Here is a 13,120-nt window from a genome sequence, read left to right as displayed (position 1 = left end):
TCCATCACATCAGTGATGCCATCAAGCCATCTCATCCTCTGTCGTCCCCTTCTCCTCCCACCCTCAATCTTTCCAGCACCAGGGACTTTTCAAATGAGTCAGCCCTTCGCATCAGGTGGCCAAAGTATTGCAGTTTCAGCTTCAACATCAGTCCTTCCAATGAACACCCAGGACTGATCTCCTTTGGGATGGACTGGTTGGATCTCCTTGCAGTCCAAGAGACTCTCAAGAGTCTTCTCCAACACCACAGTTCAAAAGCATCAATTCTTCGGTGCTCAGCTTTCTTTATGGTCAAACTCTCACATCCATACATGGCTACTGGAAAAACCATAGCTTTGACTAGACAGAACTTTGTTGGCAAAGTAATGTCTCTGCTTTTTAATATGCTGTCTAGGTTTGTCATACCTTTTTTCCCCAAGGAGCAAGCATCTTTTAATTTCATGGCTGCGGTCACAATCTGCAGTTATTTTGGAGCCCCCTCCAAAATAAAGTCTATCACTGTTTCCATTGTTTCTCTATGTATTTGCCATGAACTGATGGGACTGGATGGCATGATCTTAGTTTTCTGAATGTTAGTTTTAAGTCAGCTTTTTCACTCTCCTCTTTCACTTTCATCAAGAGGCTTTTTAGTTCTTCTTCACTTTCTGCCATAAAGGTGGTATCATCTGCATATCTGAGGTTATTGATATTTCTCCCGACAATCTTGATTCTAGCTTGTGCTTCATCCAGTAGTAATGCTCCAACTATCATACAGTTCTTATTCACATGCTAGCAAGGTTATACTTATAATATTTCAAGCTAGACTTTCAGAAGTAAATGAATTGAGAACTTCCAGATGTACAAGCTGGCTTTAGAAAAGGAAACCAGAGATCAAATTCCCAACATTAATTGGATCATGGGGAAAGCAAGGGTATTCCAGAAAAACCATCTACTTCTACTTCATTGACTACACTGAAGCCTTTGTGTGGATCACAGCAAACTGTACAAAATTCTTAAAGAGATTGGGAATACCAGACCACTTACCTGTCTTCCAAGAAACTTGTATGTGGGTCAAGAAGCAACAGTTAGAACCTGACATGAAAAAACTGACTGGTTCAAAACTGGGAAAGGAGTACAAGCTGTATATTGTCACCCTGCTTATTTAACATATATACAGAGCACATCACGTGAAATGACAGACTGGATGACTCACAAGCTGTAGTCAAGCTTGCTGGGAGAGATATCAACAACCTCAGATATGCAGATGATACCACTCTAATGGCAAAAAGTGAAGAGGAACTAAAGAGCCTCTTGAGAGCGTGAGAGAGGAGATAAAAACCTGGCTTAAAACTCAACATTCAAAAAATAGATCATGGCACCCAGTCCCTTCACTTCATGGCAAGTAGATGGGGAAAAAGTGGAAACAGTGACAGATTTTCTTTTCTTGGGCTCCAAAATCACTGCAAAGCATCTACTTCTGCTTTATTGACTATGCCAAACCCTTTGACTGTGTGGATCACAACAAACTGTGGAAAATTCTTAAAGAGATGAGAATATCAGACCACCTGACCTGCCTCCTGAGAAATATGTATGCAGGTCAAGAAGCAACAGTTAGAACCAGACATGGAACAACAGACTGGTTCCAAATAAGGAAAGGAGTACGTCAAGGCTGTATACTGTCACTCTGGTTATTTAACTTATATGCAGAGTACATCATGTGAAATGCCAGGCTGGATGAAGCACAAGCTGGAATCAAGATTGCTGGGAGAAATATCAATGACCTCAGATATGCAGATGATACCACCCTTATGGCAGAAAGTGAAGAGGAACTAAAAAGCCTCTTGATTAAAGTGAAAGAGGAGAGTGAAAAAATTGGCTTAAAACTCAACATTCAAAAAACTATGATCATGGGATCCAGTCCCATCAGTTCATGGCAAATAGATGGGGAAACAGTGGAAACAGTGAGAGACTTTATTTTGGAGGGCTCCAAAATCACTGCAGATGATGACTGCAGCCTTGAAATTAAAAGACACTTGCTCCCTGGAAGAAAAGTTATAACCAACCTGCTGCTGCTGCTGCTAAGTCGCTTCAAGCGTGTCCGACTCTGTGAGACCCCAGAGACGGCAGCCCACCAGGCTCCCCCGTCCCTGGGATTCTCCAGGCAAGAACACTGGAGTGGGTTCCCATTTCCTTCTCCAATAACCAACCTAGGAAGCATATTAAAAAGCAGAGACATTACTTTGCCAACAAAGGTTCACCTAGTCAAAGCTATGTTTTTTCCAGTAGTCATGTATAGATGTGAGAGTTGGACTATAAAGAAAGCTGAGCACCAAAGAATTTATGCTTTTGAACCATGGAGAAGACTCTTGAGAGCCCCCTGGACTGCAAGGAGATCCAACTAGTCCATCCTAAAGGAAACCACTCCTGAATGTTCATTGGAAGGACTGATGCTGAAGCTGAAACTCCAATACTTTGGTCACCTGATGCAAAGAACTGACTGCTTTGAAAAGACCATGATGCTGGGAAAGATTGAAAGCGGGAGGAGAAGGGGCTGGCAGACAACGAGATGGTTGGATGGCATCACCAACTTAATGGGCATGATTTTGAGTAAACTCCGGGAGTTGGTAATGGACAGGAAGGCCTGGTGTGCTGCAGTCCATGGGGTCACAAAGAGTTGGACACTGAGCGACTGAACTGAAAATCACTTGGACGGTGACTGTGCTGTGCTAAGTTGCTTCAGCTGTGTCTGACTCTTTGGGACCCTATGGAGTGTAGCCCACCAGGCTCCTCTGTTCATTGGATTCTCTAGGCAAGAATAAAGGAGTGGGTTGCCATGCCCTCCTCCAGGGGATCTTCCTGACTCAGGGATCGAACCTGTGTCTCCTTCATTGGCACTAGTGCCACTTAACCACTAGTTCCACATGGGAAGCCCCATGGCAGTGAATACAGCCATGAAATTTAAAAACTCTAGCTTCTTAGAAGAAAAGCTGTGACAAACCTAGACAATATATTTAAAAGCAGAGACATCACCTTGACGACAAAAGTCCATATAGTCAAAGCTATGGTTTCCTCCAGTAGTCATGTACGGATGTGAGAGTTAGATCATAAAGAAGGCTGAGCACCAAAAAACTGATGCTTTCAAATTGTGGTGCTGGAGAAGACTCCTAAGAGTCCCTTGGACTGCAAGGAGATCAAATCAGTGAATCCTAAAAGAAATAAACCCTGATACTCATTGGAAAGACTGATGTTAAAGGTGAAGCTCCAAATACTTTGGTCATCTGACTCATTGGGAAAACCCTGATGGTGGGAAAGACTGAAGGCAAAAGAAGGGGCAGAGAGTCAACTGGTTAGCATCACTGACTCAATGGACGTGAATTTCAGCAAGCTCTGGAAGATAGTGGAAATCAGAGGAGCCTGGCATGTTGCAGATCATGGGGTCACAAAAAGTCAGACCTAACTTAGCAATTGAATGACAAGTCAGTCAGTGATCAAATAGAGTGTCTTAAGAGAGAAAGTTGGATGGGTAGACAGCCAGTTACAGACCAATGAGGGAGAAGGCTTGAGAGACTAGGAATCAATGGGCTATGAGAAGGGAGGGAGGAGAGTTCTAGGATGACTTCCCGGTTTCCTTCTCAGAGGTTGAGTGGATCCAGTGGCTGACATGAGGAGCTCAGGGTAAGGGTGTGTCTGGAGGCACACGGTCATTTTGATTTGGGTCTCTTCATTTCCTTGAGAAAGGCCAGTTGTGGCTTAGGGAGCTTGTTATCGCCTTCCCAATTATATGAATTTATGGAAGGCACCTAGAAAAGTCCCTGTCACACAGTAAGTGCTCAGTAACTGTTAAATGAAGAAAACAAGTAAGAAGTGCAGAGACTTAAAGCAAGATTCATATATACCATGCTGCCTGTTCATAAGATCAAGACCAGTGTGTGGCCCACTGACTCTGAAAGGCAGTATACCAGAAACTTCTGACAGAACTGAACCTCAGCCTCCCAAAAAGAGGTTATTAAAGAGAGTGTGAATATAAACATGCAAAAATAGAGCTCACTGTTTGTAGCCTGGTCTCCTGCAAAGAAAAGCATAGATTGGGCAGAGGGATCTCAGCAGTTTATTCCCATCAAAAGGCATTTGCATTGCATCATTTGTTTGAAGAATGCATACTGTGAACTTCGAAAATCACCTCATTGCTTGATACCATGGAGGAAGTGACCAAAGTTGTAAATTTTCTTTGTTCTTGTGCTTTTATTATTGCTAGTTTACTGAAATTTTAGAAGATGAAACATAGTATGGAAATATTATTTATATTGATGCTGTTGGGTAGTGAAGTCATGGAAAATTTGCTTGAAAGGTTTACTGAACTGCTTTTCCACCACAGGGAATTAAAAAGCTTTAAAGGACTCAACTCTTCAGATCTCAGGCAACTCATGTCTTCTGTATGTGACAAGACTTGTAAACACTCTGATCCTGAAAGCGAAACATTGCTGAGGGATTGGATGGAGGAAGTATTCATGTTGACCTTAAGCTGGATGTGTGGACTAAGTGACTGACCACTGGAACCTGCTTTCATTTCTTATTGCTTCAGTACTCTGAGCACAATGAAATCTTTACCAGTTGAGCCACAAGGGAAGCCCAATGAAATCACCAGCAATAAAGAAATGCAGTGCTATTTGATGGACATAAAGTCACATTTCAGGAGACATTCTCAGATTTTGATATGAATGGTATGAAATTTGGTATGAATTTTGTTATGTTATATATATATATGTTATATATATTATATATGTTATATATATATGCTATGTTATATGTGTATATATATATAAGAAACCTTTTTTTAAATTTGTATAGAGAAGGGGAAAAAATCTAATACTTGTTGGGTTTCCTCCTGCCGCTTAAGAGAGATAAAAAAATGTCTGACACTTGCAGCCTATTTCCTCTGTTTGGAGACCGCTGGCCTTCCTGTCTGTTACCCTCATATATATATATATATATATATATATATATATAACCATTTTGAAATTAATATCTATTGAGTGCTTATATGTTCCAGGCACTAGTCTAGGTGTTTTACATGTACTAATTCATTCAAACCTCACAACAAACCTATGTAATAATTTCTAGCATTGTTCTCATTTCACAAATATTAAAATGGAGACACAGTATGACTAAGAAGAAAGATCTTTAAGTAGGGGAATCCAGACTCTAACTCTGGCAGTCTGACTTCTGTGCTCTTAACCACTCTGTGTAAACTTGAAGATGTAGCTAAATCACCAAACATCAACCCTGTCAGTGGGGCTTCATTTCCATGGAACTGATTATAGTGAAAGTTAATCACACTCACCAAGAAAATCAATTTTCCTAGAATTATAGAAAGCACTGGATAAATTCCAGAACTTAAAATATCCTACTATGTGGTCTGACTTAGCAATACTTGAGTGCATTTTCTTTTTCTAAAGAAACGATTGAGGTCAGTGCTGAGAACCCTCATTAGTGAGTAAATCTGGATCCTGTGTTGAGATATGACTTACTGGAGCACCCTCTACAACTCCATTTGTTATATACCTGTCCTCATGGACTTCATCAATCCTCTTAAAATCAACCCACATTTAGCATAGGCCCATAAGAGTGCACTTTGTATAAATTATTAATCTAACTGCTTTTATATTGCTTTTGTGTTGTTGTTAAATTGTCCAGTTAGCTTTGCTGTTGTTGTTATCTTTTAAATTATGGACTTCATGTTCTGAAGTATAGCACAGTAGTTTAGTGATTGATCCTCTCATTAAAGAAAACTAAAAATACTGGACAAAATAAATAATTGAAAACTCTTTTTAGATGCACTAATAGATTGGGGAAAAAATTACAGGTAAATTCAGAAGCCTTAAAATCACATAAAAACCAGAAAGATAAACCTGTACTAATGTCAGCATTTATAATGAGTTTCAGTTTTCACATATCTTGCAAGACATAGAGGGTTTAATGGTAAAGAGACTAATAGGAGTCTACACTCCCAGTATAAATCCATAACCTAGAGCCCAAAGGCTACAATTCATTACAAGGGTGAATTAAAAATAAATCAGTGTCATGCCCAGCTGCCTTAAATCTGGCACTAAATAGAGAGAAGAAAAGCATTTCTTTTGAGAATTAATAACTACCAGGTAGACCTTGTGCAGATTTGTGGCCCACAATTCACACTATCCTGGGGGTTCAAAAAATCTAAAGCCAAACATTTATTTTTTTGTATGATCCTGAGCTAGCAATGTCCTCAGGTGCTTGGCAGTAGCAAATAGAAAACATCCCAGAGGAAAGTGATTTCAATCCAAGCCTCAGGGATTTCCCACAGATACAGGTTTAAGAAACATGAGCTTACCAAAAAATCACAAAACACAAAGAAACAAGATACCATGAGTGAGGTCCCATAAGGGAAAAAGTAGAGGACATATAGTGGTTCACAACCTAGGGCAACTTTGCCCTCCAAGAGACATTGTTGGTTGTCACAGCTAGGAGGGGACTGTGTATGCCCTTGGCATCTAGTGTGCAGAGCCCAGTTGCTGTCAAACACTCTCTAAGGTGCAGGACAATCTTCTACAATAAAGTCTTCTCTGGCTCGAGATGTCAATAGTGTTAACACTGAGAAACCCTGAGAGAGCACAATCATGCCTGCTGCTAAGTCACTTCAGTCGTGTCCGACTCTGTGCAACCCCATAGACGGAACCCCACCAGGCTCCTCTGTCCCTGGGATTCTCCAGGCAAGAACACTGGAGTGGGTTGCCATTTCCTTCTCCAATGCATGAAAGTGAAAAGTGAAAGTGAAGTCGCTCAGTCGTGTCTGACTCTTAGCAGCCCCATGGACTACAGCCTACCAGGCTCCTCCATCCATGGGATTTTCCAGGCAAGAGTACTGGAGTGGGGTGCCATCGCCTTCTCTGGAATCATGCCTACAAGGTTGGATCTGAAAAAACATATATAATATGTATAAACTTAAGGAAAATTAAAATATCCAAAAACAGCGAAGGAATATATTATCAAGCAGATTTGAAGAGCCAAATAAAATTTTTTTAAATGAATTAAGTAAAACAATTGAACTAAAAAATTCAGTGGAACAAACATTCTGAAAAATAGCCTAGAATTATCTAGTAAAATTAAAGATATACATAGTCTGTGACCCAACAATTCCACTCCTAGTACATAGCCTTGAGAAATTCATGCACATGTGTTTCAATATGCATTGTTGAAAATATGCCTCCATAAAAAGGGGAAAAGACTAATCCAGATATCCATCAAAAACAGAATAAAAGGTGTAATATTTTCATGAACTGTACTGCCTCAAAGCATGGAAAGTAAGTGACCCACAGGTACAAACATGGATTAATTTTCAAATATTATGTTGAATAAAAGATATAAGACCCCGAATATAGAGTATTACATTAAAACAGACAAACAAAAATGGATATAGGTGGTAAAACTGTAAAGAAAAGCAAAGAAATTATTAGACTAAAGCCAGAGTGATGATCATCTCTGGTGGAGGAAGTGGTGGTTGAGGATCAGGAACAGAGACAGAAATTCTGGACTTTGGTAAAATTCCATTTCTAGGGTGATTACTTAGTATTTGTTTCATAATTAATTGTTAAGCTGTGAAAGTGAAAGTGTTGGTCCCTTGGTTGGGTCTGACTCTCTGGCCCCATGAACTGTAGCCCTTCAGGCTCCTCTGTCTATGGAATTCTCCAGGAAAGAACACTGGAGTGGGTTCTCATTTCCTTCTCCATTTATATTTTGCACTTTTCTGAATTGTGTTACATTTTCTCAATTTAAAAAAAAAGTTTGAAAAAGACATTTGAAAAATGAAATGGACAGGTTAAACACCAGCTTAGGGAAAGCTGAAGTGAGATTTATGATATTGGAAGACAGAGCTAAAGAAACTCTTCAGAACACAGTTCAGAGAGACAAAGAGATATAAAGTAGGAGAGAAAGATTGAACTGGAATTCTAAAGACATGAGACAAAGAGGGGCAGTATTTGAAGAGCTAAAAGCTGAAAATTTCTCAGAACTAAAGAACAAATAACTGACAAAATTGGGAAGCCCAGATAATCACAAGCAGTTTAAATAAAAACTATATATACCTATAACATATATTGAAAATTTCATAATGTATAGATTTTTAAAAATGGCTCCACGTAGCTCTTGGTACTTGACCCAACTTCTGTCAAAATGTCTCCTGTTTCTGAATTTCTGTGCAAGCCCAGCATGAAGGGTAATCACACTACACCTTTAAGTACAGACAGGTCAGTCAAAGCATAGAACAACTCTGATGCTGAGTAGAATGCTTTGAACATTGAAACAGCCATCAAGACCAAAGGTATGGATGCGGTTACCATCATCCACATTTTGACCAAATACAGCAATGAAAAGAGACAGGATATTGCCTACCAGAGAAGGACCAAAAAGAAACTTGTATCAGCACTGAAGTCAGCCTTGTCCAGCCACCTAAAGATGGTGATTTGAGAACTATTGAAAACACTTGCTCAGTATTATGCTTCTGATTTGAAAGCCTCCGTGAAGGGGCTGGGGTGCAATGAGGACTCCCTGAGATTATTTGCTCAAGGACCAACCAGGAGCTACAGAAAATTAACAGAGTCTACAAGGGAATGTACAAAACTGATCTGGAGAAGGACATTATTTCTGAAACATCTGGTGACTTCTGCAAGTAGTCAGTTGCCCCTGTAAAGGGTAGAAGAGGAGAGGATGGCTCTGTCATTATGTACTAACTGACCAAGATACCTGCAGTCTCTACTGTACTAAAGAGAAGAGGAGAGAACTGATGTTCTTAAACATCGTGACCAAGCAGAGTGTGTGTCACCTCCAGAAAGTACTTGAAAGGTACAAGAGTTATGTCACTTAGACATTTATAAACATAATGGCACCCCACTCCAGTCCTCTTGCCTGGAAAATCCCATGAGCAGAGGAGCCTGGTAGGCTGCAGTCCATGGGGTCACAAAGAGTCGGACACGACTGAGCGACTTCACTTTCACTTTTCACTTTGATGCATTGGAGAAGGAAATGGCAACCCATTCCAGTGTTATTGCCTGGAGAATCCCAGGGATGGGGAAGCCTGGTGGGCTGCCATCTCTGGGGTCGCACAGAGTTGGACAGGACTGAAGCGACTTAGCAGCAGCAGTAGAGAGCATAAAGAAAGCTGTGGTACATATACACAATGGAGTATTACTCAGCCATTAAAAAGAATACATTTGAATCAGTTCTAATGAGGTGGATGAAACTGGAGCCTATTAGACAGAGTGAAGCAAGCCAGAAAGAAAAACACCAATACAGTATACTAACGCATATATATGGAATTTAGAAAGATGGTAATGACAACCCTGTATGCAAGACAGAAAAAGAGACACAGATGTATAGAACAGTCTTTTGAACTCTGTGGGAAGTGTGGGGGGGTGATTTGGGAGAATGACATTAAAACATGTATAATATCATATAAGAAACGAATCGCCAGCCCAGGTTAGATGCAGGATACAGGAAGCTTGGGGCTGCTGCACTGGGATGACCCAGAGGGATGGTATGGGGAGGGAGGTGGGAGGGGGGTTCAGGATGGGAACACGTGTACACCCGTGGCAGATGCATGTTGATGTATGGCAAAACCAATACAATATTGTAAAGTTAAAAAATAATAATAATAAATAAATAAAATAAATAATACTAGCAAACCTCAAAAAAAAAAAAAAAAAAAAAGAAAAGAAAGAAAGAAAGAAAGAGGTCAAAGGAGACTGGGAAGATGTTTTCCTAAACCTGGCCCAAGTATTCATAATAAATTCATGTATTTTGCTGTATATGACTCCATGAAGGGCAAGCCCTCATTATAAGGGCTTGATTAGAATCATGGTCTCCCACAATTACAAGCTGCTGTACTACTACATCCAGCAAGACACCAAGAGTGACTGCCAGAAAGTGCTCTATGCCTGTGTGTTGGGGATGACTTAAGCGTGAGATAGCATGAGCATCCAGAAGTGGTGTTCCTATGCTTCTAGCTAACAGTTCTAGAAAATCAGCTTGCTACAAACAGCCCCCTATGCCCATTCCCTGTGAGGATGATGTTAGTATTGCTCCCCTTGGCCCCAGCCTTATTTTAGTTGCCCAAGCATTTCCTGCCTTTCCTGTCTAGTCTTCCCTTTTATCCAAAAAAAAAAAAAAAGAACATTCCAAGGAGTTGGAAATGCAATCTCTGATGTGAAACACTTTGCCTCTTGTGTACTATGTCATAATGTCATAAACAGATGGATAAAATAAATTTTTATTTTAAAAATTAAAGAGAAAATATATTAAAAGCAGTCAGCAAGAAAAAAATATATAACCTTTAAGTAAATGATACCTAGACTAACTCCTTTTTTCATCAACAGTGAAAGTTAAAGGATAATACAATAATATTCTTTAATGTGATAAAGAAAAATAAATCTATTGTAAATCTATTATGTTATCATTATGCTGCTACTGCTAAGTCGCTTCAGTCATGTCCGACTCTGTGTGACCCCAGAGATGGCAGCCCACCAGGTTCCCCCGTCCCTGGGATTCTCCAGGCAAGAACACTGGAGTGGCTTGCCATTTCCTCCTCCAGTGCATGAAAGTGAAAAGTGAAAGTTAAGTCGTTCAGTCGTGTCTGACTCCTAGCGACCCCATGGACTGCAGCCTACCAGGCTCCTCTGCCCATGGGATTTTCCAGGCAAGAGGACTGGAGTGGGGTGCCATTGCCTTCTCCGTTGTATTATCATATGTATGAAAATAACATCAATGACAGATATAAAAACATTAAATAACTCACGGAATAAAGACATTTTTAATTGAAATTTAAAATATTTAGAAAGGGTTACAGACAAAACATTACATGTCAAACTTGTGAAATACAATTAAAGTGGTACTTTAAAGAAAAATTATAGTCTTAAATGCCTATATTAGAAAATAAATCAGAAGGAGGATCAATATGGGTAGAGGTGTAGGACGTGGAGCTTACCTCCCACAAATACATCAAAAATACATCTATGTGTGGAACAATTCTCATAAAACATCTACTGAACACTGGTAGATGACCTCAGACTTCAGAAAGAGCAAGAAAATCTCCATGAAACTAGATATGACAAAAGGAGAGATAGAGAGAAAGGAATCAGGATAGGACCTGTGCTCCTGGGTGGGAGCTGTGAAAGAAAAATGTTGCCACACCCTGGGAAGTCCCCAGCCAGGATGGAAGGGGAGCTTCAGAGACTTGGAGGAGAGCACAACTGGTTTGTGTAAGGCAAAACAGAGAGAGACTTGCCCAGATGTTCAGTACCATCACCATGCACTCCCCAGTCTGAGATACTTGTCTGCCAGGGCAGGCAGGGACTGAGTGCCAAAGCTGGGGCTTTGGAGGTCAGACATGGGGAGACAACTGGTATTGACTGCATAGAGACAGCCTGAATGGACAGGAGAGGGGTGAGGTTACTACCAAGGGTATATGCAGAAGAAACGTGGGCCAGCATGTCTTTCCGGAGAAGGCAATGGCAATCCACTCCAGTACTCTTGCCTGGAAAATCCCATGGACGGAGGAGCCTGGTAGGCTGCAGTCCATGAGGTTGCTAAGAGTCAGACACGACTGAGGGACTTCACTTTCACTTTTCACTTTCATGCATTGGAGTAGGAAATGGCAACCCACTCCAGTGTTCTTGCCTGGAGAATCCCAGGGACGGAGGAGTCTGGTGGGCTGCCGTCCCTGGGGTCTCACAGAGTCAGACACGACTGAAGCAACTTAGCAGCAGCAGCAGCCATTGAATTCACAGACTGGAACAAATAATCCTAAAATTTGTATGGAATCATAAAAATAAATAAATAAATAAATAAACAAAAACAGAATTGCCAAAGCAATTCTCAGGAAAAAGAATGAGGCAGGAGGAATAACTCACCTAGATTTCAGACAATACCACAAGGCTACAATAATCAAAACAGTGTGGTATTGGCACAAAATCAACCATAAAGATTAATGGAACATAATAGAGAGCCCAGGAAAAAACCCACACACATGGATAATTAATATTTGACAAAGGAGGCAAGAATATTCAATGGGGGAAAGATAGTCTTTTCAGCAAGTTGTGTTGGGAAAGTTGCACAACTGCATGTAAATCAATGTAGTTAGAACACATCCTCACACCATGCACAAAAATAAACTAACAATGGCTTAAAGACTTAAACATAAGATAAGACACCATAAGATTCCTAGAAGAGAACATAGGCAATTATGTTAATTATGTTTAACATAGGCAATTAAGTTTTTTTAGATCAGTCTCCCAAGGTAATAGAACTAAAACCAAAAATAAACAAAAAGCACCTAATCAAATTTACAAGCTTTTTCATAGCAAAGGAACCCATAAACAAAACAAAAAGACGGCCTATGGAATGGGAGAAAATATTTGCAAACAATGTGATTAACAAGGACTTAATTTCCAAATATACAAAGCTCATGCAACTCAACAACAGAAAAACAAGCAATCCAGTTGAAAAATGGGCAGAAGATATACAGATGGCCAATAAACACATGAAAAGATGCTCAACATTGCTAAAGATTAGAGAAATGCAAATCAAAACTACAATGAGGTACCACCTTATACCACTCCGAGCAGCATTATTAAAAAGTCTGAAAGTAACACATGTTAGAGAAGATGTAGAGAAATGGAACACTCCTACACTGTTGGTGGGAATGTAAGTTGGTGCAGCCACTATGGAAAACAGTATTGAGGTTCCTCAGAAAACTAAAAATAGATTTACCATATGATCCGCAATCCCACTCCTGGACATATATCTGAATGAAACTATAATTTAAAGAGATACACATACCCCTATGTTCATAACAGCTCTAATCACAATAGCCAAGACATGGAGACAACCTAAATGTCCATTGACAGATGAACGGATAAGGAGGATAGAAATGAGGGAATAATACTAGCCATAGAAAAGGATGGAGTAATGCCTTTTGCATTAACATGGGTGCAAGTAGAGATTATCATACTAAGTAAAGTAAGTAAGTCAGAAAGGGAAAAACAAACACCATATGATATCACTTGCATGTGGAATCTAAAATATGAACTTGTATACAAAACAGAAACAAAATCAC

At 40.0% G+C, this 13,120-nt stretch overlaps 1 pseudogene; it reads left to right on the top strand.

The window, feature by feature from the left end:
* Window positions 1–8,184: 8,184 nt before the first annotated feature.
* Window positions 8,185–9,966, top strand: LOC129654225 (annexin A2-like; annotated as a pseudogene).
* The last annotated feature ends 3,154 nt before the right edge of the window (window positions 9,967–13,120 follow it).

This window comes from Bubalus kerabau, chromosome 5 (assembly GCF_029407905.1).
Source record: "Bubalus kerabau isolate K-KA32 ecotype Philippines breed swamp buffalo chromosome 5, PCC_UOA_SB_1v2, whole genome shotgun sequence".
Lineage (NCBI taxonomy): Eukaryota > Metazoa > Chordata > Mammalia > Artiodactyla > Bovidae > Bubalus > Bubalus kerabau.
Note: the sequence above shows the minus strand (reverse complement) of the source record. Positions and strands in the feature narration are given on the sequence as shown.